Below are 27725 nucleotides of genomic sequence, written 5' to 3' on the forward strand. Positions count from 1 at the left end.
AGGAGGGGGAAGACAGAGGGCCGAAGTGTATCTCAGCTGTGCGGTCAGTGAGGAATGCTTGAATGTAGGCATACGTGCGCACACCCACATTCAAGGGGGATAGAGCAGTCATGATCGCCTGATGTTCAATGCGATCAAAAGCTTTGGAGAGATCCAAAGCTAAGACTGCCTTGGTGTGGCCCGGAAGAAGAGGGTCGAAAATGTCGTGTGAGTTGCAGCATAGCGTCCTGTGCGGATAGATGGGGGCGAAATCCTACCATGCTATGCGGGTAAAGATTGTTGTCCGCCATGTGACTTGTGAGTCTCGCTAACACAACATGCTCTAGGAGCTTCCCAAGGCATGAGGTTAGGGAAATAGGGCGAAGGTTTTGAAGTGTAAGTGGTTTGTTGGGTTTAGGTATGAATATTACCTCCGCGTGGCGCCAGGACTGCGGGAGGTTACCCTCCCTCCAGCACTGGTTGAAGTATTTCGCAATCGATCACCCACATTACGAAATACTTCAACCAGCACATGAGAATGTTTCTATTGTTTTAAAAGTGGTGATGGTCAATAAAAAGTTCACTTGTGTAAATACTTTGTGGCTGAAAAATAATTGAATAGAAAGTATTTTTTTTTTTACTTTCTATGACTAGGGTTCAAGGCTGTCGCCGGATGCTCCCTTCTCAATTTTTTTTTTCATGCGGATTTGTTGGCATGTGTCTAAACCGAAGGCGCTGGGAAAAGCGTTGAGCAGACGATGCGACACCCCGGCTACGCCCTGCCTTCGCCCGTCGGTCACAACGACGCAGCAATGGAATGCCTTTAGCGAAAGCGTTCCGTATGACGTCAAACGAGCAGAGGGCGTTTGCTTGTGGATGGAAAGAACGGGTGGGCTTTGATCTGAAGTTTATGGCTTTTCGGGGCATGCATGGCTTTAGTATTTTGCAGAGGTTATCTTCCATGCCTCATCTATGTAAACGGCTTGTTTTTCGGAAATGACCGGACCCTAGGCCGGTACCCTTTAAACGTGGCGTCGAGAGAGTCGGTTGGTAGTTTTTGAGGAAAGCAAGTAGCCCCGTAACTGTCTCACATCTCGGTGGACACCTCAACCGCGTCGTAAGGTAAGACATAAAGGAGGTAGTAGTGAAGTTCGTGGTGCTGTAAATTGTTTGCCGCATCCGGTTTGCGTTAATAGAATGCCCATTAAGTTCTTTCTCTTGTGAACTTCGTACAACGGCAGAGAAGGGGGTTCAGTCACTCGCTACCCAGCGGAATACGGGGGGCGCCGAATAGCGGCGGATTACGGGTAAGGTCAAACTCCCTTCAGCGACAGATTCTTTAGGCCTAAGAACCACCGCTGCCCCCGCTCCTCCATTGCCATTGAACTGAATGGTGACCCGGTACCTGAGGATGGAACCCTCCGTGTATTGGGCCTGCACATCCAGAACGATGGCAAAAACACCACCACCCTCAAGAAACTCAAGCAGGTTGTAGGCGCGATATCGCACCTCATCCGCAGGGTTTCGGGACATCATAGAGGCATGAAGGAGCGCGACCTATGTCGTCTCATTCATGCCTTTGTCCTCAGCCGTGTGCTGTACACTACCCCATACTTACACCTATCCAAACATGACATAAACGCTTTGGATGCTTTGATTCGCAAGGCATTCTTTTGGTAGCACTTCACCTTCCCCTCAACACACCCACAGACAGATTACTAGGCCCGGGCCTCCACAATACGATCGGGGAACTGGTGGAGGCCCACCGACAGGCCCAATACATCAGGCTCACACAAACCTCCACAGGTCGGTATATCCTGGACACCCTCGGAATCAAAATTCCGGCCAACGACCCAACCCTCCTCGCCATCCCACGATCCCTTCACCGAGAGCTCCTCATCAGGCCGCTCCCGAGGAATATGCACCCGTCCCACAATGAGCAGCGCCGCAGAGCCCGTGCGAAGGCACTTCATCGAGCGTACGGCCCCCAGCCGGACGCCGTGTGGGTGGACGCTGCCTGCACGGGTGATGAAGCGACAGCAGCTGTGGTGGACGCCTCTTTATCCGCCCTCCTCACACTACCTCTCACTCCAGACACGTCCCCAGAGGCTGCAGAGGAAGCCGCCATTGCCCTTGCTATACCCGCACGAAAGCCCGGTACATTTTAAGCGATTCTAAAACTGCGATTCTAAATTTTGCTCGAGGCCGAGTCCATGTCCCTGCTTTTGGCATACTGGACTCGCCCGATGCCCCCCCGCCCCGCCAAGTGGAGCTGATATGGGTCCCGCGCACTCCGGGAATCCCGGAAACGAGGCCGCCAACCTTTTAGCCCGAGGTTCTTTAAACCGGGCTCAGGTGGCCTCTGATCGGGGATTCACGAAGGAGCGCATGCACTCATTCAGTGAGCTGACCCAGGCGCCAGAGCCTTACGCCAGCTCTACCCCCCGCCCCAGCCCTCCCTAGATAACAAACACGCAAAACTCTGGCGCAGACTACAGACACACACACTCCCTTCACCCCTTACCCTAGACCATTATCGTCCCTCCTTCCTCACTCCGGCATGCACTCTATGCCCAGAACCCTTCGCCTCTTCCCTCCACATCATTTCCCTCTGCCCGGCGGACCCTCCACCGCGGAACCTAGAGAACCTCAAGACCTGGGAGGACTGGGAGACCCTGCTGCGCTCGGAGGACCCGGCCGTGCAGACCATCGCCACCGGCCGTGCTGCCAGTGTTATGGACCTTCGGAACATAAACACTTGAGTGCAGTGGGGTCGTGCGGGGACCCTGGGGCGTGCCCCGAATTCCTCTGTAAATAAAGTTTTCTCTCTTTCTCTTAGGTCACATCCTGTGTGCACGTGCTTTTTACGCACACTTAGCGCTGAAAGCTTGACAATGAGCCTTCCTTCTATATCGTCTTTTTTTTTTACCACAGGAGCGAACTAGAAATGAGGCGATAATTTTTAAAGGTTTTTTGGTGGTTTCTGAAGTGTTATTCCAAGATGGGCCTGATATTGTTAGTTCCAAAAAGGGCTTAGTGAAGCGACTAACGAAGCTGCCGTAATGAGCTACAATTACCATACTTCGCGCTGCCCCGAGCGGTAAGATGGAAAGGTTACAGCGATGTGTTTTTCCTCTTGGAGGCATTAATAAACCATTAATTGTTTCGTTCCGTCAGAGAGTACATCTTCTGCAAGTAGTCGAATCTTTGATGGCAATTACGTGAGAGTATCACCGACAACACCCCGAGGGCTTATAACAACGTCAGAAGGTGCCTGCGAATTAACACTGGTCCTTCGCAAATCCATATATTAACTGGCGCTGGGGTGTTCGAAACTTTGCCGTGTTTCTTTGGCGGTCTTTCCTTGACGCCGGAAGAATATGAGCAGCGTTGGGGCATTTCTGTGTTACCATCTAACAGCATGATGACTAGCCTTTGCAAACAGGAAGATTAGTGACTCTACCTTCTTTTTTTTTGCTTTTCCCAAGCTTGACACTTTCCTTTGCTGCGCAGGATTGGCACCGAGGGCCATCAAGCGCCATGGGCTACCCTCCCCCTCATCCAGCTTTTGTTTGCGAATTAATGTAGCCTTTCAGGAGGAGGGAAGGCAGTCACGTGGTTAAGGTGCCGCAATGATTAACGCGACCAGTGATGACAATATCTCTAATGGCATTTTGTTCCAGACGCACTTCGATTATTAATCTTACCCTTCTGAATGTCATTATCCTCTCTCAATTCAAAATCGTGGTGATATTAGGCTACACCTATCTACAAAGCTGGAGCAGACGTCTTTCAGTCATGAGAATGCTCCTCACGAAGCTTAATGTGATAGCTGTTTGCAAGACTAGTTTTCAAAACCGTCGCACGCTGCTAGTGCAGATTAGAGCGCCGCACAACCCCCGCGATCAAGCTCAGGCATTTTTTGACCACACCGAGTTAACAAATTGGAAGGCGGGGATTAGGGGAGCTTAAAGCAATATGGAAACTAAGCCATTATCGGGCGTTGAAACACGTGGAAGTAATCCCAGGTAAGAAGCGTTCGAGATCACTCAGCTGCTCACTCTAAAGCCGACAGGAGAAAGCCTGTGAGCCTGTATTAAGACACAGTGGTAATGAATTGCCAATTCTTCACATGCACGAACAACGAGGTTTTAATGAATCCCGAAAGCGAGGCAAACTTCAGCAATCAAGGCGGAAAGCTGGGCTAGTTGACCCTGGCCAGAACAGAAGAAAAATATCTCAGAAGCAGTTTGTCATATTTTGATTAGTTTGTGCTCGTTTTAATCCAGTGTGCGCATGTGATATCGAAGTGTTTTTAAGTACCTGTTTGTCTTGATAAATCTTCAGTTGATGTTTAGCGCTCATCCTGTCTCTTTCTATGTCTTTTTCCTAGTTTTATGCGCTAGTATTTTAATTAACAAACTTTAGCTTCCGCTTAATATCCGGCTCATGTTTCACTACAGCGCTATGTTCGCCAAACCAGCTCAATATAATACCTTATTTAGGGTAAAATTCGCCTCATTCCTTCACGCAGTTTGTTCCGATTGAAAAAAATATTTAACAAGAATTCAGAAGGAGTTAAGGATTATGAGCAACAATGAATGGTATTCATTTATTAGATGATTATTAAATTAACTTCAGGTCGCTTTATTATGTTGACATGTGGGCTGGCAAAAAAAATTATTTTCTTTGCTGGCCGCTATCCTACGAGCCTCATAGAACTTGCAAATGCGTACACGGTAGCTAAGGCTGTCAGAATCGCAGGGATTGCAATATGCTCAGTGAATGCGCTGGTGTGGTGATCCTCACCACAACATAACACTATACCATATCGGAGTCTAGGCACGGCCGCTCAGACACCCGTGTAGACCAATAACCTGATTTCAATCTGAGCTCCGTGAACTGATGCATCTGCAGCTGGTTTTTGACGGTTGTCACTCATTGATTCGCTCTATCAGCATTGAGGTTTTCTCTCGGCTATAACCTTCAGTACCTATCTTGAACAAAATATGCAGAACACTGCAACTAAAGCTCACATTGGCGTTCACTCTTGCTAAAGCTATCAGCTGAACAATGCATTTTGTTCGGGCGGTGATGGCGGTGACAGCACTAGATGATGAGGGATGAGTTGGTTATGATGGGTGTGTTGTCTGTAATGGGACTCAAGTCGCACATATTTGCTCCTGCCCGCCTTACCATAATTACTCTATCCAATATTACAAACGCGATAAGCTACTTACAGACTACTAAATATGTAACTAACCAGCTCCTGACAGACTTCGTTTACTTATTATGATATTGTAGCCATTTCTTCAAATGTAAAATTCAAGCGCGCACGTCGATTTGATTAGTTTCCTAAAGACACTTAAGCGCAATTAGGAGCTCGAAAATTACGTCCGTAGTAGGTAAAAAAGAGCTAACATTGCGGAAGCGCAAACTCCGGCCACCCTAGGTGCTTTCCATCTATTTGTTTTTGCGGCTGAAAGTGCGAACACTTTTCAAAATTAATTTGAAAAGCTGCAAAGAAAAAACCTCTAGAGGTCAAGGCGCAGCGCTCTAGTACGTACTCAATAAAATAATCCCATAACCCAAGCGACATACGACCTTAGTAAGAGCCAAGTTGACAGAGCAACAGTGTCAGCCTCGGCCTCTTTTAGCGGATTTAGCTTCCTCGAATACAGAAGTAGGAGGAAAACCGAGGATATTTCAGACTTCGAAAAGCAAATAAAAAAGAACGCAGCAAACCCCTGTGCAATAATTTTTTTTTTCATCCAGAAGGATTTCAGAAGAAAAAAAAAACTATCGGAGAACACCGCTTGCCATGTTCTGCACGTGTGCCCTATCTTCCACTATTCCTTAACTGTGCAGGATTTTCAGGCACTTCATTGAACTGTCCATGCTTTGTAGTTTCCAAGATTTACCACATACAAGTATAGAGAGATATTTAGATCAACACGAACTGCTGCCGAATCTATATTCCTTTTCGCCCCAACTGAAGCTGAAGTTGTAACTGTTTTTAGTAACCTAAAATGTAGCAGTGGAGAGGACAAAGATGGATTCCGCATAAAACCTTTTAAGTTTATTGTTGACTTACTTGCTGCACCTTTAACTCATATTTACAACATTGATCTCGCTACGGGGGTCATTCCGAAGGAAATGCAAGTCGCAAAAGTTATTGTCATTCATAAAGGAGGCGACTCATCAGATTTATCAAATTACCGGCCATTTAAATCCTGGCTGTGTTATCGAAGGGTTTAGAAAATATTGTGTTCCAGAATAACCAAATTTTTAGATAAGCATGATGTCGTATCGGACCAACAGTTTGGCTTTAGACCTTAAAAATCGACAAAGACAGCTTTGATTAAACAAAAAGAACTAATAATTAAAGCCTTTGAATAGAAATGCCTGGTCCTTGGTATTTATGTCGATTTTTCAAAATCATTCGACCTGCGTAACCATAATCTGCTGCTACGAAAACTGGAACACTACGGAATTAGAGGAGCCACTTTGTCTCTGCTCAAATCATACTTAGCTCATCGCAGACAAATGATTTCTCACAATAGCAAGTTATCAGGCCTTGAGCCACTTCTCTCTGGTGTACCCCAGGGCAGCATAATGGGGCCCTTATTATTCCTTGTTTACATCAATGACATCTTTTTTATCCCTGCCGTTGGCCTTGTTGGCGTTGCTGACGATATTACAGCACTTTTGTCGGGTAGCACAGAAGCCCAATTATTTTCGCGAGCCAGTAAGTTGCTAGAGTATCTTAACGAGCGGTCAAGAAATAATCATCTGAAAGTTAATTCTGAAAAATGAAGGCCGTCTTATTCCGAACAAGAAACAAAACTGTTCACACGAATTTCACCCTATCACTAGGAGGCAAAACAATTGCAATCGTGCAAAACGTAAAATTATTAAGAGTTATCTTCTCAGAGTGTCTCACCTGGAACGAACAGGTCAATCATGCTCGGAAACAACTGAATCGCTTCAACGGTCTTGTTTGCCAACATAGGGACACACTTCCGTCTCAAATAAAGGTCTCATTTATCAAGCATTCTTTCTCCCATCACTGACTTACTGTCTCAAAGTTTGGGGAACGACGACCCAGCACAACATATCCAAACTAATAACGGTACAAAAGCGGGCAATTAGACTAATAGCAAACGTATCGTGGCATACCCACACACGTTCATACTTTATTAAAGTTGGCATCCTAGAGATCACTTCTTTCTTTCCTTTCAGATTACTATCAATGTACAAAACGGCGGTTATTCCTAATAATGAAACCACTCTCTCGCTTCTAAACATGTCTCGCTACTCAGCCGTCTATAATACCCGCTCTCATTTTTCTTGGTCACGGCTTCTGTGTCGGACAAAATGCGGTATGCAATCGTTATCTTTTATTCTACCAAAATACCTGAACATTTTAGAAAATAACAACATAAAGCTAAGAGACATCAGAGTAAAGAGCCTAAAAACATTTTGTACCTTCTTGAAGACGTTTAACTGGAACTTGTTCTGAACTGTGATTAAAGCTCTAACACGGGTGAATTCTGCTTATGTTGTACACGTGGATGATGTGATGCTATTGATTTTGAGTATTTATGACGCTTTTTGTCGGGACTGTGATGCTAATGTTGAAATGCCACTGTGAATATGCCATTTATATTGATACTTTAGTTTCTTTGTTTGTTTTTTTTTGACTGCCTAACCTGTAGCAGTCTTGTAAACAACTGCGGCAATACGTTGCCTGAGAAGTGTGGGCGCAGGGTGCATCTCAAGCTGCATTCAAGCAGCTTTTTTCCCTGCGTCCACTCTCTCCTAGTGAAACCTGTATCACTAAGAGCGACAAAATAAACTTCAACTTCAACTCAACTGCCGTACATTTTTTTCCTGAGTAAAATTAAATACTTCGACATTTTTTAACTCTGCTTATTTTCGGCCGGCGACAAACACGTATGCAAAGCAGGTAAGTTGACAGCGTCATCTGGAATATTTTTTTGCGATTAACTTCAGTCACGGTGTTGGTAATCGCATTGAGACTACTATGGTCTTTTTGGGCACTGCCAGAGTGGAGGGTTGGTGGTGAGCTTATGAGATCCATATAAAAAAAATTGTAAGCTGGAAGTTGTGGGGATAACCCTAACCCCCCCCCCCCCCTTCCAAAGTGCTCATGGACTTGTAGAGACACCGAGCGGAGGGTTAGAAATAACTTGTACCACCTGGCGTTTTTCCACGTGTGCGGGCATTGCAGAGCACACAGGTGTTTTATATGTCGTCTCGATCGCAATACCGCCACCACCGCAGGGTTCAAACCACCGACCTCGGTATGAGTGATAGCCCTGCATGCACTTTCTGAAGGTGTGGCCAGACCATACTACACGTTCTCTGTTCGCATTGCCAAAAGAATGTCTCTATGTGTTGCCCTGGAGTCTCTTTATCCACACCCGCGGAAGGAAGTGAAGATTCTCGAGCAGCGGTCGCTACGATTGCCGGCGTTGAAGGCCTGCCGGGCTCTGCACCGTTTAATGAACGCTCGGGCCGGAAATATTGCCTATGACCTTACCGCATGCTAACTGCGTACTAACTTCATTTACCATTTAGCTTCCTTTCGCATGCATCTCTTCACCCAATGCAGCGTAGAACTCTGCCACGAATGGCAAAAGGCGCCTGTGTGCTCTCCATTGTCAGTGCTGCCTCCCCCCCCCCCTTTCATTAATTAAGTTAATGTGGGTCCCCACTCACACGGGTCACCCAAGTAACGAAGCAACCCAGTCCTTTGCTCGAGGATACGTCAGCCGAGCAGGGCCTACCGCCTCGTGGTGGGACGCTTGTGAGCGCATGCTCCTGTATCCCGAAGTCTCACTCCATTATCGCAATCAGCGCACTATCTGCCCTCCTACAAATCTCTCATTAACCTACAACAGGTGACGTGGCACCAGCTTCAGTCGCATACGTTCTCTTCCCCTGCTTTCCTAGCTTTGGGCCATCCGGGGCTGTTCGCGCCATGGTATAGCCTACGTGGGCACCGAAAGCAGATTTGACTCACATAATGTTTCAGTGCTCAGAGTTCCACCCTCCAACTACTTGGCAACTCTAGCACCTCGAGCGATGGGAGGCTGCTATGTCCAGCTCTAACCTGGCTGTTAAAAGGCAGCTAACATACTGGGCTTTGGGAGTCGCTGGGAAGCACCAGCTTCCGGCCACAACACGCAGCCAAGAGTCGACATATCATTAGGACATACCCGCCTTAAGGTTCCCAATACTGCGATAAAGTTTTTCATCACTACCACCATGTCAGTGCACGTTACTTATGCTTAGGTGGTTGAAAATACCATAGAACCCTTCACTATTGTATCTATGCCGCTCTTTCATTTTTCATTCACGCCTTCCTCCCTTCTCTCACGGCTTCTCTGACGGGATTAATTACTCATTTGCATATACCCAAACACAGCTGTACGTCTGCAAAAGAAAGCTGTACGGCTTGCTCAGAAATTTTACATTCAATTTTACATTCACGACGCAATGTACGTGTATGCAAGCTACGTTCTTTTGCGCAGCTGAACTACGTATTATATTTCCATGTTGTAAAGTACTACAAAATTTCGTAACATCTTCGACACAGTTCGTTTATATACTGTCTGGAGAGACCGGAAATATCTCGTCCTTTCCATGCCAGCCGCTCTACACAAGCTCCATATGAATAATTAGAGAGGACATGCACCGCCCATGTTCCCGGCGCCCCAACGACAGCTCGAACAAAGAAGCTGTCGCTCACCGGTTTCCCGGTCTCAGATAGGCGGGTCGAAAACATGGGGGCGTGAAAAAAAATACATAGCAGGTAACATGGGCATTCTTATGGCAGGAGGGGTATATACGCTTTGCAGCGAAGTATAAGCATCACCGTTTTGAACAATGTTTTAATTTAATTTCGCCGTTTAGTTTCTACACAGGCCCATCTTTCAGTCCTAGATACTCTATCAGCCTCTCCTAGAGAGAACTTAGTTGCGTGTTCCTGTGGCCTAGAATTTTTACTTGCCTTTTGCCTTTACTGTGACAGCTGCAGAACCAAGAGTTTTGTGTCATTTGTCGTTTGAGTGGACGGCGAAAGCTCAGTAACCTGTTCCAGTCGTCGGCACCAAGGAACTGGCTTTGTCCCCTCGTGTTTATGAATTCGCTGCGGACACGGTGGTGTTAATACAATAGAAATTATTGTGCGGAGGTTGTTTTACCTAAGTGAGACTAAGTAACTAGCTTGATGCGCTGTGTCGCATGCACTTTTGCCACTTCAAAATGAAGAGAACAGGGATATAAAATACTGCTGATGTGGCATTTCGCGTAACATAACGCTTCTGGTAAATGAAGGAAGCCACCAGCCACAGAAACCAAGAAGGATAAGGAATTTTTTTTTTTTTGGGGGGGGGGGATTGATCACCGAGTTTATTAGTGAATATTTTAGAGCTTAAAGGTAACTGACTAGAAAAGGAGAAAAAAAATGTTGCAGGTGGGATCCGAACCCACGACCTCCAAATTACATGTCCGGTGCTCTACCAACTGATCTCTGTTTAAATTTTCTCCTTTCGGTGGTATTTAAGTTTCACGTGTGACCGTGAGAGTGTTCTCCGGCGCCATCCTCGTCCACAAGCGATGCAAGTAGTACGTCCTGTATTAGAGCTGGTGTGCCATGGAACGTCACCAAACGGCGAGGGCGGAAGCCTGTGAGAACCTTCTTATGCTTCCCATGGCATCAATACTGCCAGAACCGAGGCCCTCGTTAAGCCGTTAAGCAGGCAAGGCTCGTCTGCTCATGCAATTACCTGCATCACCGATTTGAATCAGAATGGCGTGGTTGTTAGAAGCGACTATGTAGCGAATTATTTTGAGGGCACCAAAGCATGGCCGGTTTTCGCCAATGTGTGCGCCCTCGTTTTTAGGCTTTACTTCAGCCCCCGCATTGACAGAGCAACATGGATGACTGTAGAGGTTAAAAATGGCCTGGATAACGTTAAAGGCTACCCATGGCATTAAAAGGACATATTGCGTAAATATGCACTCGTAGCAAAGAGTGCCAATATGACCGCGTAATGGGGAGGATAGCTTATGCATGCAATCCAGGCGAGGCCAGAAGAACTACATAAGTCATAAAGACGAAGATGTAGCCTAACAGTAAGAAGAAACCCTCGAGAGAGTAAGAGGGGGCTTTATGGTAAATGGATGTCTAGAGATAGTTTAGCAGGTGCAATCAGTAATCTTGTGTCGATCTGTAGTTTTGGTTGCTTCTTCGTAGACCACAGCAGAAACAAAACCTGAACTCGGCGAGAGTGGAGCGCAACGGTTGAAGTCGGAAGATGGTAAACGGCTTGGCGCAGAAAGTGACGCCACTTCAACGCGGCAAAGCGAAGCAGAATTTTAGGTATCGCCTTTATTTTTACATCTGTGACACTTCAAAGAGGCAGCAGGCTTACCAGCAGCCCATCGGCTACAGTAAGAGCGAAAGCAAGATTCACTGAGTCAGCTCCACGATGAAAATTCTTGCTGTGCTCATTGTGAATCGATTCAAAAAGCGCGTAAATTCGAATTTCTGGGTCTGTGCGACATGTACCTTTTGTCCGTACAAGACGCATCATTTCGCGTTGCATAAAATTAAGGTCTCGCAACATAATGGCATAGGAAGTTTCGTAAATGACTGCGACTGCCACCACCAAAGTTTTAGACACACAAAAGCTGCTCGCGATGCTGGTTTTTGGTTCGCATGGAAACGTAGTCCACAGTTGCGGAGGGGATATAGAGGAGCGTTTGTAGATTCCGATCTCGCTGCCTGCAAGAAAACAATGAGAGTTCTGAGCTATCCTAGAGCTTCCTATTGCAGCATGCTTGGAATCCTCGGGTGTCGGTACCATGAAAACGTACAAAAAAACATGACTGCGCCAATTAGAAACACGACATCTTTGTACAAGAGCACCTCTTTCAGACGAAAAAAATGTCCTCCAATATTTACTATATGCCTGAAGTGCCGTAATCCGCTATTCCATGTACTTCTCCCTGTTCATCTCATGGGAACTTTTTTCTCCACAGAGCCGTTTTCAGGTGTCTAAACTAGTGATAACTACTGGCGGTGAGATATGGTCGGCCGAGAATTATGTTTTTGTTTTGTTTATGAAGGTATAAATTCCCAAAGCGACTCCGGCTATGAGGGACGCCATAGTGAAGGGCTGCGGAATTTTCGACCACCTGGGGTTCTTTAAGGTACACTGATATCGCACAGTGCGCGGGCCTCAAGAATTTCGCCCCCATCGAAATTCGTCCACCGCGGCCGGCATCGAACCCCCGTTTTTCGGTTCAGCAACCGGGCGCCATAACCACTGAGCCACTGCGACGGTTTTAGAGAATGTGAGAGACAGGAAAAATGCCTATCATCCATGGTTTCATTTTAAGCACAGGCAGCTTGAGGCCGCGAAATGGGATGAAGCCTAATGACGCATGATGATATAACGGTCCAGATCACTTCATTTCTACTGCAGCCCTGAAATGGTTGTTCAGCTGGTATGCAAAAATGCACTAGACCACGCACAAAAGGGTTTCGAATCATTCTGGGTGCCCCGCCGTTTCCACATCTCAAGATAGCGGAAGCTGCTGCAAATTTTTGGTTCTCACAGGTTAGGCATGCAAGAAGAGCACAGATAGGCAAAAGCGCTTTCCTGTTTGTTTCACAAGAGGGGAATTGCAACATCTTGTTTCAAAATAGAAGCGTAGCGAAAGACCCAAGATTCCATGCCTTGTTGTCGTAAAGTCGAATAAGAATCTTGTGGGATAAAAAGACCGTTTTGTTTTGTTTTTTTGCTTGTTGCGTCTCTTTTACGTCCAATCGTATGCTAAGCTGATGTCGCTTATTGGAGCAAGTACTTCAACAGCGCGGAACGACTTTTTCCCCCGAAAAGGAGGGTTACGGCGTCTTTTCTTTTTCGCGAAAAAGGCCTTAGTTATTCATGGGCCAGGTGGTAGAGATAATTCCGGAGCATTCCACTACGAACCTAGTTCTCTCTTCCTTTACTCACTGCATACTCCCCTGCGCGGCGCGGTTGAAATGTCCACTGAAGAGGTAGTGACAGCGGTTTTCCTTCCCTGATTTTATAAAATTTTTTATTGTAGTTCACTCCTTGAGAGAGGCTGCTTCTGAGAATTCAATTTACTCATAACTAATTTTCTCCCCTCTGATTAGCCGGTTTCCACAATAACAACGGCTGTCTCTGTAATAGAATTTAAAGTTTGGCACAATGTCCAGAGCCCTGAAAATAGGCGTACGAAAGGCACAGTGCATTTTTTAGATCCACTAAATAGTCAGTGGCATTTGTCAAAGCGGCTCCGTTCAAATATCGAAACACGTCTTCTTAAGCGTTGCTAGAGTTGTGCTTTTCCTATTGAAAACGTGTATCAAATGGCTCACGCTTCTCCACATTAAAGTTAGAGTGTGAGGTGCTAAAAGGCTGCATTTTATTTCCATGGAATAAATTCAGGAGATTTTCTCTCCAGCCACCGTTTGTCGTTAGCAAAATCCAGTACACAGGCGCTTCTTTCAAGAGAGAGCAGTGGGTATGTCTAATCTTCGGCACCCATCAGAAAACAGTGGGTATGTCTAATCTTTGGCACCCATCAGAAACGATGATCGATCAAGGCAAACTAGAACTTGTGGTGAAAATAAAACATCTCGCTACCCCTGGGAGCTGATTTAAAACTAACGCCTAAAGCCCGAAGTCATGGTTCCCGACAATCTTTACGCGGCCGTAATAGGATACCGAAACTTTAGGGCCACAATCAGCTTTGTGGAGGTTGAGGTTGACCGTGGGTTGGATTAGGGCTGGCAGTCATTTAGGTAAGCGCCTTGTCACGTTTCCATCGGGGTCAAAGTTGCAGCACAACTCACTGAAAAAACTTTAGATTGTTGGTGTAAATTTCGCGAATTTATGTTTTGGTTTGTTTTTATGGAACAGAAAGAAGCAAGGAATTTGTGAAAGGGCAATACTTACTATGTGCACAGCTACGCGACTTTTGTGCGTGGCAGCTCTGAAAAACTGTGCTATCCACAGAGTTTAGACTGTTTAGCAGAGCAATCAAAAACATGCTAAAAAATTTTATAGGAGCTCCACAACCACCTTAGTCCTTCTCTGGGAAAGTGAAGAAATTCCAGTAATGAATGGCGTCGGTCTGACAGACATGATCTCTCCTGAAAAATTCACCGCGTGATTACAAGAGGTTTGCTGATAATTAGGCAGGTTTCAGTCAGGGATAAAAGATTAGCTCAATATTCACCAATTCACCGATGACATTTCTCTACTAAGTAACACAGGTGACACGGCTTTGTACTGACAGCAAATGCCTATCGTGTATCTCCAGACTCCTGGCTGCCGGTCGCAATTATTGCTGCACTCTAAACACGAATACATTTATATGGAAATATAAAGGGAGTGCGCTGAAGGAGAGCTTAATCCCTCTTTACTCATTTTTGTTTAGAGTGTGTGCTCCTAGCGTAGTAATATCTTCACTCCCTTTCCTCCTGCAAAAGCAGTGCGCTGGACGCCACGTTCAATCGAACAGCGGCAAAATAGAAAAGCCTTCGCACGTCAGTTGAACTCGACAGCCGCCACACACGGAGGAACCCCCTGGACTTAACGCCGAAGTGGTTCCCTGGGACGACATCGCAAGCTGAAACGGATTCGTTGTTCCATCAGCGGGAATTAAAGTAAACGAACCAGCTTGGATTAGAATGCCTGCATACATTAGCCAGCACAGCACTATACAGGGTGTCCCAGCTAAATGTAACCAAACTTTTAAAAAAGGCGAAGTGTCCTAGTCCAGTGAAACCAACCCAGGGTTGTTCATAGTCGCGTGGCCTAGTCTTGAGTATTTTTTTCGTTCTTCAAAGTTAATTAATGAGTTAAGTTTAATTAGCTAACTTTTAAATTATTGACTCAAGGAAGAAAGTGTCAATGCAAAAGTTTTACATAACCCCGAAAAACCGCTAGTAGTGCTGTTTCCGTCAAGTTACGATTTACGTAGCTTCATTTATCGGCCTTAAAAGAAAGTTGTCACGTGACGAACTACTCGCTCACTTCTCTGCCCCAATATGCACCCAAAGTCTCATCGAGGAGAGGACTTCGGAAAAAATGAATTTTATTCTTTAATGCGCGTCTTGGGACGTTGAAGTGGCACAGTTGTGATGTGAAAGCTTGTTCTTATTGTGCGGGTTATGGTTAAAGGCCGGTAAAAAAGCTACTTTACGTAAATATTACTTTGCTGCAAATGTCTCAGTAAGCTGTTTCTCAAAGCGATCTACAACTTTTTCATTGACACTTCGTTCCTCAAGTCAATAATTAAAAAGTTAGTTAATTAAGCTGGACTAATTATTCAACCTTGAAGAAGGAAAAAATACTGCAGACTAGGCCACGCGACTCTAAACAACCCTCATTTGGTTTCAGCCGGCTAGGACTCCCCGTGTTTTTTAAAAGCTTGGTTACGTTTAGCTGGGACACCTGGTATAATCGAGAAGGTGCAGCTCGTGGCTAGTAATTCTAGTGCCTTCCCTTTCTGAGTGTTACCCGTAATTTGGGTCTACAGCTTCGGACGTGCCGCTTCGGTTGAATTTAAGTCGGTGCGCTTACGTAAAATGAAGGGGAATAGATTACTTTTAATTATAGAAGTTAGTTCCAGCCTGAGGTGACACATCAGAAATGCAGTGTTTGCTCTGCGTTTGATTTCACAAAGCGAATCAGCGTCAGTTTGCTGTTATTTTTGGGGCGTGTAATTGTCGACCTTTCCACAGTCAGGCGAGATATTGTCGAGGCGAGGCACCCATGAAAACATTAAAGACTATAAAAATTACGAGAACCGTGCAATATGGACAGCAGTATCATTCTCATTGGATTAGTTGAATTCTTTGAAACCGGGTATCAGCCCTACGCTTTCCAGGCAAAACTAGTCAATGACCCTTCGGTTTGATCCGCCGCGGTGGCTCAGTGGTTACGGTGCTCGGCTGCTGACCCGAAAGACGCGGGTTCGATCCCGGCCGCGGCGGTTGAATTTCTTTGGAGGAGAAATTCTAGAGGCCCGTGTACTGTGTCGATGTCAGTGCACGTGAAAGAACCCCAGGTGGTCGAAATTTCCGGAGCCCCTCACTACGGCGTCCCTCATAGCCTGAGTCGCTTTGGGACGTTAAACCCCATAAACCAAACCAAACCAAACCTACGGTTTGAGGAATTCCTTTTTACGCCATTCCAGTTTAAAACACATAAGGACACTGTTCGCCTTGCGCTATTAGTCTGTAAAAAAAAAATGGCGCTGATACTTAACCTCCGCCTTAGGGACATGACGGGATAGCGTTAACGAAAGAAAACAATTCATTAACAAAATCTGGATGAGGACCAGGGTTTCCCCTTAAGCCCCGCCTTGAGGGCATGACGCGATAGCGTAGTAGGTTAATGTTTTTTATATGGAATAGGTAATTGTTAATTTTATATCCTTAGATCAGGGGTTCTCAAAGTTTTTTGCTTGGAGGAACCCCAAAAGCCTTCAATAAGTTCCAGGGAACCCCCCCCCCCCCCCTGCTTTCACTCACCAGCAATGTTGTCGAGTGCATTTTTGCAAAGAGAGAGTTGCAAAAGTTAAATGTTTATTGCACAGATTGATACAAATACTAATGTGATGGCTGGTACTGCTTCCCTTTTAAGAGCAAGTCAAAGTGTGGCTCAGTAGCACTCAGAGCCAGTCTCATATCAGCTGCCGGGTCAGGGCTGGTGAGGGTTCTCGCGGAACACAAGAAAACAGCCCGCGGAACCCCTGTGTTCCGCGGAACCCAGTTTGAGAACCCCTGCCCTAGATCATTGGGAGTCCTCATAGGACCTCTAGCGTATTGGTGTAGTGGTTAGGCCATGCGCCACTACCCTGCGGGGGAGGGTGCTGCCACCGGTGGGGCTTGGGCGACCCAGGTTACTTTTCCAAAGTAATCTCTAGTGCCAATAATTAATGTAACTGCCACCTGCCATTGCGGGTAGTTTGCTCCCAATCAGGTGAGCAGGCTTTGACGACGCTACAAGGTCACGTGACCTAGGTGGCCCACCTAGGTTGCTTCTCCGGGGATTCCTCGCTCGCAATGCCGACGACGTCGTACTTTCTCTGGAATGAGAGCCTTAACGCTATAGCGTTAAAAGTTTCGTATTCAGACTCCACAGTAACCTTAAGATCAGGGAGCAAAATCTATAAAAAGAACCATTACAGCTCCCCTGTTAACCGCTGCCTGGAATCTCATCATGTTTCACAGCTGGCCACAAAAAAAAAAAACACCTCTTCATCCAAAGTTTTACTGTAGTATACGTACTGGTGCGGTTCCTGCCTGTTCATCACTTATGAAAAAAAAAGAGAAATACCGGATTCACACGCGATAAGCTGCGTGATTCTGGTAGAAGAATGGATTCCGGACAATTACCCATACACGCCTTTACTTTCTCGGCGGGGCCTATAGTGCATCGACCTTCATTTTCGTCGTTGGCAAACCGAGGTGGTGCCATGCAGTCCATCCTTTTTTCTTTTTCTTATGCTACTATATTTAGTTCTCCTTGTCCCTCCAAGCTCATCCGGATAACTTGGATAAGCTATGCTCCAACCTCTGCACCCTTGTATGCAGTGTGTGCCATACGTGACCATGCACGCAGTGTATTAGTTTAAATGCATGGGGGCTCTCTTTTCGATACGGACGGAAAAGTAGGTGAAACTCTGGCTAAAAGCCTGAACCTGCCTGCCTCTATTTAAAAAAAAAACAAGCTAACCTTTTCACATAATCGGTAGACTTCAGTCACACACTTGCTTGCACTGTATTCGACCACATTCTGATTGAAACGAGTTTGCCGCCTGGCTTCAAACTGTGCCGCCATACACGAGGCGTCGTCTTTTCATCTTTTACAGGTTTCCTCTCTGCAGCCGAAACTTTCCCTTGGGGGGATGGCGGCGAAACTCAAGAGGCCCCCGTGTGCTGCGATGTCAGTGCACGTTAAAGATCCCCAGGTTGTCGAAACTATTCCGGAGACCTCCACTACGGCACCTCTTTCTCTCTCTCTCTTCTTTCACTCCCACCTTCCTCCCTTCCCTTATGGCGCGGTTCAGGTGTCCGCCGAGATATGTGAGACAGATACTGCGCCATTTCTTTTCCCCAAAAACTAGTTTACTGGATCTACGGCACCTCTTTCTCTCTCTCTCTTCTTTCACTTCCACCTTCCTCCCTTCCCTTATGGCGCGGTTCAGGTGTCCGCCGAGATATGTGAGACAGATACTGCGCCATTTCTTTTCCCCAAAAACTAGTTTACTGGATCTACGGCACCTCTTTCTCTCTCTCTCTTCTTTCACTCCCACCTTCCTCCCTTCCCTTATGGCGCGGTTCAGGTGTCCGCCGAGATATGTGAGACAGATACTGCGCCATTTCTTTTCCCCAAAAACCAATTTACTGGATCTCGCTCGACGCTCTGCGAGGACAACCATTTAAAACTGGAACGCCCCTGTGGCTGGCTCTGGTTGTGGACTACGGGCAGAGGTCCCTGTCCCCCTCGCTCTTGTGGTTAGTCAGAATTGTCACCGGTCACCATCACTCTGTGCCCCGAGCATCGAGCCTTATCTGAGATTCATAATAAGACAGCCTGTCGTTCTCGGCTTTTCTCTCCCGGGCTGGGCAGCAGTTCATGAAACTGGTTTTGCTGGTTACTTACCTTTTTTTGCTTGGGCGCAAATGACATTGGAATCCGGTGACTTTGGCTTTCGATGATTACAGTGGGCTGTCTAGGGCCCTTCTCAACTTTGCCACAAGCTAGTATCTCGTGATCGGCAAAACTGAAACCAGCGTCAGCAGTCATATGTGCATCAGGCAGAGTGCGAACACTCGCATGCCCGGTTTCGAGCAGAATTCATATAGTGTGACAAATCTAGCATGTGACTGCATACTTGACGAGCAGGACAGTGATGGCATCCCAGTTTGATCTGACTTTGCCAGAGGAACAAAAGCGAGGCCGCATGGTTTTTAGCGGCCGGGTATGATATGTGGGGTGTATTGCAAAGCATTTAGAAGAACAGTAATCTGGACGAGTAGGCTGTTATCCATTTTATTGATAAGATGCTTTATGAGGATTAAAACTGGAATCAGTGCGCTTTTTGTGCATGTGTTTCGTTTTGCGGGAAAGTCTATAAATGTCATCACTGGTGATAAACCTTCGGTTGAAAGGCAGCGCTCGTGTTGTTGTGCTCGTTTCTAACGACGACTTTCTCAAGCTGTTTAATATAGATTGTAAAGCCCTGTTTTGAGAATATCGTGCTTAGCTGTGTATGCTTTTTTTTTCTCTTTCTGTAGGGTGCGTCGGACGGGGCAGGTGTGTGGCTCGCCGCTTGAACAGCCATGTTTGATACGTGTGTTCGCCTTCCCTTCAGTGTCAACACAGTGCCGGCTTCTGTCTCTCCACTACCTTCTTTTGTCGCAGCAGGCCTCTATATTTTAGGTACGAAGCTGAGTTAATCTATCACTGATGCCCAATTAAATCATGGTCCGTAAGATTCATGATTTATTCGGGCATGAGATTTATTGGTGCAGCAAAAACTGACAGATGATCAGAAAATCTGACGTGGCAAACCCGCGTATTTAAGCTTCTCGAAATAAAGCTTTTGCTTTTCGTTCATTTCAGATTTCGGAGCATCCTATTGACTAAGCATTAGTCAATTATTTTCCTTTTTTCTTTGACTGGCCTGACTGAACTCGCCTCAGTAACGCACTGATCTTTGTTTGAGCGGAGCAGGTGGGCTGGCTGCACGTTATTCGAATGAACAACTTACCTGAACGCTTGGCGGCCTGCCTTCAGCCTTTTCTATCTTATATAATTGCTGACACACATTAGTCACATAATGAATGTTTTAATTTCTTTGATTTTGGTGGACGCTTTGTGTTAAGCATTACGTGAACTGCTCTTTCCGGCGGAAGTTTGGGATTCATTGGCAAGACCAAGGCTTTATGAACGTAGAAACATTAAACTCTTGGGGAGGGGGTGTAGCATTCGCCTGCAGGGGAATTACAGTAGGGGGGTGTAGCACAGTATTCTTCATACGTTATTCCCGAGGAAAGAAATATATAAATAAGCAAAAACAATAATAAAGAATAATACAAGCACTCCGATAGGGCATAGGAAGAGCATGCGGCAAAATATCAGCTTAAATGAACACTGGGAACTGAATGAAAATACATGGTAATGTCGACGCGCACAATAAAAATTTGGTAAGTTTTAAACATGGTAAAGAGAACAAGCACAGAACAAGTCGACATGCAGACCGCGGAAAATAGTGTTAAACCAGAGCAGTCTTTAGCCCAACCGAAAATTCTGAATCGGATATAGCCACGGATATAGCCACGGCTGTATTGGCCTTATGTGTATGTATGTGCGTGTGTGTGTATGTGTATTATATGTGAGAGTCCGAACCAGCCTGAGAGGCTACATGCCACACAATTCCTTGAAATGGTGAAGGGGTCGCAGTCTGGCATCGCACGGACGGCAGAGGAGAGACGGTGTCTGCGGCAAAGCGCGTCGCACTCTGAAAGACTCCTGATCCTGCCGCCGTATCAATAAGGGACGCAGAGGCTACGGAGTGAGGGAATTCGGCTCATAAGCCACGCGTTTCCATGATCTGGCGCCACCCACGCGCGCCACTGGGCGAAGGAAGCATATGAGGAAGCGGCAGCGATCAAGCAACCCAAGCAGCAAAAGTAATTGGCCCAATATTATAAACTTATTCGCAAAGACTGGTTCTGCAAAGCACAAGAGTGAAACCATTCCATTGCCAATATTGGGCCGATTACCTGTGCTGCTTCGGAAGGCCGCTGGGCAAGAGAGAACTCCGAGGGAAGGAGAAGGCTGCAACCTGACATGGTCGACGTAGTGGAGACAACGATGGAGAGCAGACACGGATCCAGCATCGACTGGCTGCAGCCTGACGGAGAAGTTGGACCATAACTGTGAGCAGGTGTATACGAGTTATGTATTACGTAATGTGCGCTTTTCGCTGTGGTGCGACTGAATTGGGAGAGACGAAGAAAAAGACGAAGGAACGTGCTGCTCGCATTTCCCGTATTTTATAAGATGCTGGGAGGCATCTTCATTATTAGCATACTAGAATGACGGCGGTGCTAATGACAAAAATGGTGGGGCCGGTGGAAGATTTAGTGGGCGCACTTGAAACGGTAATGGGCACTCTGGAAGCCAGGTTGGTGGCAGTGTAATCCGGTATGATGCTGAGACAGGCACAATGGAGCCTCCAACTTTCCTTGACACACATGTTCTCTGAGAAACAAGGCAGGCGGAAAATACTTTGAAGGCACTAGGCACTCTGGAAAAAAGGCCTTGCTTCCAGGATTTCGCAGAGCCACGAGGTGCTCTTTCTGTACGAATTGCCCATAACAAGCCGCACTGGGCTTCTCTGTCCGAACTTCATTGGCGTCTTTCTGAGAGCTTAGCCGACAACAAGCTCTCGTTTTTACCGGCATCGATGCCCAGCCTCCTTGATGATTTTAAATCAACCACAAATTGCGCTAACACGAAAGACAGACACAGGAGACCAGGTTTACGGGAATCTCGCTTAACTTGCTCGCTCACTGCCTTGCATGCAAAGGTTGCGGGATACGATTGGAGAATATCAAGATTATAGGCAGAAGCAGGAACACTGTTGCAAATCACTTGCTGGACGCTTACCACATGAAGAGTACCGTTGATGGCGGTGTCAGTAACATTTAAGCTTCCCTGTATAATTTGGAAGAAACATTTCTGCAGCGTTTCGTAAAGCATGCGCACTTGCTCTGCTTTTAATCCCACTTTTAAGCTTTTTTTTTGGAGCACTCAAATCAGTTGCAAGTAATTTGTGCTTCCGCGAACCTCTTCTCCTCTGTCTCTCTTTTAGTACGAAAGCACTCATACGTTTACCAAAACCGAGCAAGGATCTGGTCCGTCCGGCCTTGCGCCGGCACCTAGCAACAGCGACGCTGTGTTAAGCTAAAACAAAAGTCCTAACATATACATACCATAATCTGGCCCTCTCAATGCCGCATTTGTCCATGTCCAACGGAGGGTGACTTCCAAATTTGGCCCTTGCCATTTGCAGAATTTGGCCTGGGTCAGTCCCGAAATTTAATCTCGGCCCATTTGCAACAAAATTGATACTAAACCATAATTTACCATACCCCCCATGATGATGACCTCTAAACTGAGTTCGGGCCATTTGAAAGATTTGCCCCGGACCCACCCTCAAAATTTCACCTCGGCCGATTTGCCCCAAATCGATGTCCAATCATAACTGACCTTGTTCGACACAATGGTGACCTCCAAATTCGGCCCGCGTGATTACCAAAAACTGACCTGGCCACTCCGGAAATTTGACATTGGCCGAATTGTACTAAAAAACCAGTGCATTCGCACTGTAATTGTTTTAGCCAAGTTAAAGCCTTCACATTTTTTGTGTTAGTGGAATTTATTGTCAGTTCGTAACCATGAACAAGCTCGCCTTGCAAGAACAACTTATTTTCTTAGTGCGGTTCGCAGCGGCCCATTAGCAATGCGGCCATCAGCAACATCATCATCATCATAATCATCAGCCTGACTACACCACCCACTGCAGGGCAAGGGCTTTCCTTATCTCTCGGATTAATCCTGTCTTGTGCTAGCACCGGCAAACTTCAGCAAACTTCTTAATCTCATTCGCCCACCTAACTTTCTGCATCGTCTGGTACGCTTTCCTGCTCTTGGAATCTATTCCGTTACTCTTCAGGACCCTTGGTTATCTTGCCTTCGCATTACAGGATGTCATTAACCTGTGTTTATTCCCTGACAGACTCTGCCCACTTTTTTCTTTCTCTTAACGTTACACCTACCATTTTCCTTACCCTAGCTGGCTGAGTGGTCCTAAATTTGTGTCAAACCTTTTTCGTTATCGTCCACGTTTCTTCCCCATAGGCGAGTACCAGTAAAATATAGCTTGTTATATCCTTTTCTCTTAAGGTATATCGGTAAACTGTCAGTCATGATCTGAGAGAACCTGCCATATGCGCTCCACCCCATTCTTATTCTTCCGGTTTCCTGTTGACTTTCTTGTGGCAGTCCTAACTGTTCGGTGCTATCAATGCAAAAACTGAAAAGAATTGCTACATATCAGAAAAATGGACCATTACCTTCAATAATTCCAGAAGCGTTTCTTACAAATACTCGAATTATCAAACATTTTGTGCGAGAATGTTGGACATGTAGCAAGAGAATGTCATCAGCGAGTCGCACATTACTAAGGTATTCTCCATTAACTGTTATCCCTAAATGCTCTTAATCCAGGCCTCTGAATACCTCTTGAAAACGAGCAGTGAATAGCATTGCTGAGATTCATTCTCCCTGCCTGTCCGAGTCGCAATGCAATGTCCTTTCATGAACTTGGCCTGCGTAGACGGCCACTCGGTAATCAAGGAAAGCCAGCCATCCATGGGATATCAGGAAGGCACGTTTAGGGGAGGAAGTAATCCGGTCTCAAACTTTTACTTTTGAACACTTTAGTAATGCCAGCTTCGCTCATTCTCCCGGTAACTATTAAAAGGTCGATGGACAAAAAGTACAAAGCAAGATGTATCCGAAATGTGCCGTCTCCCTTTTCTACTCTTTTCATGGCTATGGTTAAAAAATACATTGCGAAAAGACAAGGACAAAAGAAGAAGTGGACAGTACTGGCGCTGACTACCATCCCATTTAGTCACAGAAACGAGCAGCTTTTATAATGTCATCCAAGACCCACGTGACCAGATAAAGCAGCAGGCGTGGGAAATCTATCTAACACTGATACACATCATTGCACACAACATGGAAGAAGCAGCACATCGAGGCGACACAACGTCACCCCGGTACCTAAAAACTGCGTGCCTAAATGACCACGAAGAGCCATAAAAAACGAGTAACAAAAGAACGAATTATCGTCTATTGCTGTGCTCGATGTGCTGTTTCTTCCATGTTGTGTGCAATGATGGGTATCAGTGTTACATAGATTTCCCACGCCTGCGGCTTTATCTGGTCACGTGGGTCTTAGATGGCATTATAAAAGCTGCTCGTTCCTTTGAATAAATGTGTTGGTAGTCAGCGCCAGTCCTGTCTACTTCTTTGTTTGTCCTTGTCTTTTCGCGCTGCATTCTTTAACCATGATCACTGACCAACAAGCCCAAAGAGCCGCTTTAGTTTTCATGGCTGTTTGCCGATGTGGTGGCCTCGCAAGTCAGAGTAACTGCGTAAGCTGTGCGTCAGTTTGCCTGGCACAAAAAAAAAAACGTCTCTGTGGAGCACGTGCGGCTCCGGACCAAACAGTTGTTCTCTCGAGTTGTGCCAGTTTTTTATTTCTAGTTTATTTCTATAACAGAGTGAGGCAGATGCCTTGGAACTAAGCCCAATGGAGAAAGGAGATATTTATAGCATTCCCCGCTAATGGAGTTCTGGCCTTGTTTTCTCGGATAATGTTTCACGTGCTTTACCGCTGCGAACGTTTGAGAGGGTATTTTCAGGTCCCTTGAGAAGCAACCACCCACAAAGGCTTAAAAAAGCCCTTAGGTTGGAAAGCCGGTACCCATGCCTTTCTTTGGCTCATTAAAAGTAATACTGAAAAAGAGGAAATTCATCTAAGCTGTGTTGCTATGCGAGACCCTGGAAGTCATTTTAAGTGCTTTAGCTGAGTCCATCGCTGAGAAACCTGCACAGGGTAGTTAGACCTTCAAGTTTGCCGTTCTCTTCCTGACCAGTCTCTGTTAAAGTCGAAGGTAGCCGCAGCAAGCGCTCAAGTTATCGTTTATGGATTAGCGACCGAGCTGCTCGACTTATTCATACTGGTGAACAGCGCAAAAAACTCGACTTATTCTTTTTTAGCGACGCAAGTAAGACGAATACGCTACAAGACGATACACGTGCGCAGAAATTCTACTTTATTTTTGCAAATCGCCGAACCAATGCCTTTTTGTCGGACCTTTCTTGAACACACGGCCTTTGCCACGTCTTCACTAGCTTTTGAGTCCTTCCATTTCATGGCTTTTATTGATGACGTGCTTTGGGTGTTTTCTTTTCTGTACTTGCATCGAATTCTGGCATAACTGTTTGTTTCTCTTTCAATTTTTACCCGCGTTTTGCTTGAGTCCTACCCATGACTGTGGTTTCCGCACGTTGACGGAGTTGCTGCGCTAGGCCTGCGCCTATGGCGCTTCGTAGAAGCTTGAGGCTTCACACATACCTCGAGTTTTTCAGCATTGCTAGTGAAGTAGCGCTTTCGCGCTCGAATTCGTCTATTTCCGAGTTCACCAAACTGCCACTCGCTCACTGTTGCTTTATGAATTTACGAATCTGTTCCGCCTGAATTCAGATTTGAATGCTGGACCCACGCTCAATCTCGTCTTTCTTATATACTTAGCGATTCCAAAACAGCCATTCTTAACTTCGCCCGCGGGCGCGTCCATCCCCCCGCGTGGCAGATATTGAGAATGTGCACCCTAAATCCCGATAGGCGTATTGAGCTCGTGTGGGTGCCGGCTCACTCTGTCAATCCCGGAAATGAGGCCGCCGATATCATAGTCCGAGGACTTATTTGCCGGGCAAATGGCGACCCCAGCCGGGATTTCTCGAAGGAGCACGCACACACGTTCTCAGACCTCAACAAGCACGCCTTGCCCGTCGACTCTATCCCCCTCCCCACCCCCGCCTATCCAACTCCCAACAAATCCTCTGGAGGCGACTCCAGGCCCGAACTCTTCCTACCCCTCAGCGTCTATACTACTTCCGCCATGTTTCCCCAGAGTGCACTCTCTGCGGAAAATCGCACGCCACCCTGGACCACATCCTCTTCGCCTGCCCTGCCAATCCTCCCTCGCAGGGACAGCCCGCCATTGGTACATGGGAGGAATGGGAGGCGTCTCAGGACCCGGACACGCAACTTCGCTCTGTGAACCGGGGTGCCAGTGCCATGGCCCTACGTGGCCTGGACACTTCCGCGTAATGTGAGGGCTGTGCGGTGGCCCTGAGACCTTGTACGGTCCAAACTCGCTTGCTTAATAAAGTTTTCCATACATCTCACTTGTGCTCTTGATTCAAATCATTTCTACAGGAATAAACGAGAGAAATGTAATTTAGTTAAATCTATTGCTATATATTGATTGTATTCGAATTCATTTCCTAAGTAAGTGAGAGGTTGTCCATGCATTAGTGGAAAAGTATAATTAAACGGACATTAGTATTGTACAGGACATCCGGTCAAAGTACTAAAAACTTATTCATGTTGATGTAGTTAACTGAACTGTAAAAGCCAACTGCGATTTTTACCCGTCTCACTATATAAGAGAATATCGGCGGTACACTCAAGCAAAGCACCACATTTGTTTATCTCTTTTTTAAGAACACTGCGTTCAACGTTGTGGCCACAGAACGCACACAGCAGTACCCACGAGAACACATCACTCGGCGGCGTGCGGCCCAAATGTGATCTAAAGCGGCGTCGAAGACCAATGTCAATAAGCTGCACTCCGCTTGCTGCTGCTGGCCGCGCAACTAGAAGAAATGGATGCTGCACGTGCAGCCATTACAATTCTTCATTTGAAGAGACGAGGACTCCGGGTTTTCCGCCTAAAGGGACACTTAACACTGTCGTTTAAAAAATTGTGCCAGACATTTATTGTCGAAGGCTTTGCAGAAGCGTGGCAGAATACTGGCCTGACGCCACCTTTATTCATGTGATGTGCAGAAACAATAGAACAGAGCAACGGCGTTGGAATTATCCCTCACGTGACGTGCTAGTATTCAAACCCTCTAAATACTACAACATGTCTTCCTCTCTTGTCCAGCTCTTTTTTTCTTGGCGGAGGGCAACAATAGTCGCCGTTCTGTAACATTTCTGTGTGTCGGGCGACAGTAGTGGCCGTTCTGTATCTTTGTGTATCAGGCGACAGTAGTCGCCGTTCTGTATCTTTGTGTGTCGGGCGACAATAGTCGCGGTTCTTTATCTTTGTGTGTCGGGCGACAGTAGTGGCTGTTCTGTATCTTTGTATATCGGGCGAGAATAGTCGCCGTTCTGTATCTTTGTTTGTCTGGCGACAATAGTCGGCGTTCTGTATCTTTCTGTGTCGGGCGACAATGGTCGCCGTTCTGTATCTTTGTGTGTCGTGCGACAATGGTCGCCGTTCTGTATCTTTGTGTGTAGGGCGACAGTAGTGGCCGTTCTCTATCTCGTGTATCGGGCGACAATAGTTGCCGTTCTGTATCTTTGTGTGTCGGGCGACAGTAGTCGCGGCTCTGTATCTTTGTGTATCGGATGACAATGGTCGCCGTTCTGTATCTGTGTGTCGGGCGACAATGTTCGCCGTTCTGTATCTTTGTGTGTCGGGCGACAATAGTCGCCGTTCTGTATCTTTGTGTGTCGGGAGACAGTAGTGGCCGTTCTGTATCTTTGTGTATCAGGCGACAGTAGTCGCGGTTCTGTATCTTTGTGTATCGGGCGACAATGGCGCCGTTCTGTATCTTTGTTTGTCAGGCGACAGTAGTGGCCGTTCTGTATCTTTGTGTGTCGGGCGACAACAGTCACCGTTCTGTATCTTTGTGTGTTGGGGGACAGTAGTCGCCGTTCTGTATCTTTGTGTGTCGGGCGACAATAGTCGCCGTTCTGTATCTTTGTGTATCCGGCGACAC

Source organism: Amblyomma mixtum, chromosome 7 (assembly GCF_055824585.1).
Source record: "Amblyomma mixtum isolate Tamu chromosome 7, ASM5582458v1, whole genome shotgun sequence".
NCBI lineage: Eukaryota > Metazoa > Arthropoda > Arachnida > Ixodida > Ixodidae > Amblyomma > Amblyomma mixtum.